Raw genomic sequence first — 2059 nt, forward strand, 5'->3', positions numbered from 1 at the left:
ATGTTTATTTAAAGTGATGTTGAGTCCACACACACTCCTAAACTGAGGGTTTGTCACTTGCTTTTGCTGGACTCCTGATGACGGTAATGGTTTTTTACATAATAAACTGTTCAGACAGTTTATCACATAAAAAAACTCATAAGCTCACTAAAAGAGCCCCCCAGACTTTCCACCCTCAGTGATGAGTGACCACAACAATAACACACAAATTACAAAAGTATTAAAAGTGATAGATAGATAAATAGGGAGACACATTTAAAAACCATGAAAAGAGCTACAGACAATGAAAATATTTTTTTAAAAAGCAAGAGGTCATTATTAACAATAAAAATTAAATAATAATCAAGAAGAGCATCATAAAAAATTGCAACAGGCAATAAAACAATGAAAAGCAAGATATAATACAATGACGAGCAAGGCACAATACAAACAATGAAGAGTTAGACATAATTTAAAAAATGACACTGATGCTCCATTTACATGGACTACCAATGCTATGAATCTAACACTGAATGCTCCATTTTACTGGACTCTCAGTATTAACACTCTACATTGATACTCCATATGCGAGCTCCCAGAATGACATTGAACACTGATCATCCACAATGCGAGCTCTCAGTATTTATTGTTTCAATACCCCTGACTCAAATGTTTTTTTTTTCATAGAAGTGATTCTGTTGTGAACAAAATATTTCACAGCTTTCCAATCTCTGCCATTATCCTTTAAAATATTGTTTTCATGTAAGCATTTCTCACAGTCTAGTTTGCCAGGGATCTTCATTTCCTTCAGGAATCTCTTAAATGCTGTTCAATGATCTCCCCCTCTCTTTGGAACCAGGGCCTTTTGGGTTTCCCTATAAATAAATTAAGAAAGTAAGTGGATAAAATATTTTACACAACTGAAAACACATTTTTGTTGTGAGACCACAATCAGTTCTTAAAAATAAATGTCACAATATTAATAAGTAATATTCTTGTACTGTACACATACTTTTTGGATCGAATGGCAATTTCTTGGTGTCTTCAACAGGCTTCTCCGAGAGGTCAGTCCTGCTTGAAAGAGTAGCCCTTTCTTCTGAATCCTCCGTGTCCAAGTTTCCTGAAACCACTTGGGTCGAAACAAATAAAATGCAATTATTTAAATAAACTGAATGAATGAAAGCTAAATACTATACTAAAATACTGCATCCCATGCAAAAACTTACCATCCTTATCTGTAGGGGCAGACTGGTCTTTAGAGTGAAAATCTTCTGTTTCTGAGTCACTGGAGCCATCTTCAACGGCAACAAAATCAAAGAAAAAACACATACTTAATTTTTAATTTCGAAAACTTGTATGAAAGAATATTTTACTTATGGTCAATGTTTGGGGTAATGTCCTCCAGGGATTTTCCTTTGAATTTGCCCATTCCATTTTGGATGGCAAACAGAATTCTGCTTACTTTTGTCGTCTGCAGAGTTGCTTCAGGCATTTTGTAAAACTTCCTATGCACATTAATGTCGTGTCCCATGAATGTTGCCAGTTGGTCCAGTTCATTATCTTTTAAGATTAAAAGCTGGGAAACTGTAGCCACATGCTTTCTTAGCTTAGTGGAGGTGATGTTTTCTGAATGCTCAGCCCCACAGCTTTGTGCATATCGCCTTAAAGTGTCACAACCACGAATAGGCTCCACAGACTCTTTGCCAGGACGGGCAAAAATGTAGGGGTTGCTTGGAGAAACCCCAACATTGTCTCTATTGTTGATCAGAAGATCTATGGATTCTATTGCATCTGTTGAAAAGAGTATTGTTACTTTGCGTCCTCTTCCCACGTACTTCTATCTTGGTGAGGTTTTCACACAATTTTTTTCAAAGGCTGTGAGGCTCTGTAGAATTTCATCTTGCATAATGTGTTTGTTTCTGTGTTGGTATGTTTCGACCTCCATCCTGGAAACCTCTCCTTCCCGACGCCAGTTGAAGAGGATCAGCTGTGTCAAAGTTGCTTGAGAAAGATTATTCCATGCGTTTGATGATGGACACTCCAGGAGGGATTTTCTGCTGACCTCCACAGCAGTTTTCAA

General features: G+C 37.0%; 1 long non-coding RNA gene across 1 annotated transcript; it reads right to left on the bottom strand.

Annotated features, from left to right (window-relative positions):
• Positions 1-490: 490 nt before the first annotated feature.
• LOC127535998 (uncharacterized) lies at positions 491-1298 on the bottom strand. Its single transcript, XR_007944979.1, has 3 exons — positions 1206-1298; positions 992-1108; positions 491-854 (listed from the first exon to the last, which is right to left on the bottom strand). It is a non-coding gene; the product is annotated as an uncharacterized LOC127535998 (long non-coding RNA).
• Between the last annotated feature and the right edge of the window lie 761 nt (positions 1299-2059).

The sequence above is a fragment of the Acanthochromis polyacanthus genome, chromosome 11 (assembly GCF_021347895.1).
Source record: "Acanthochromis polyacanthus isolate Apoly-LR-REF ecotype Palm Island chromosome 11, KAUST_Apoly_ChrSc, whole genome shotgun sequence".
Lineage (NCBI taxonomy): Eukaryota > Metazoa > Chordata > Actinopteri > Pomacentridae > Acanthochromis > Acanthochromis polyacanthus.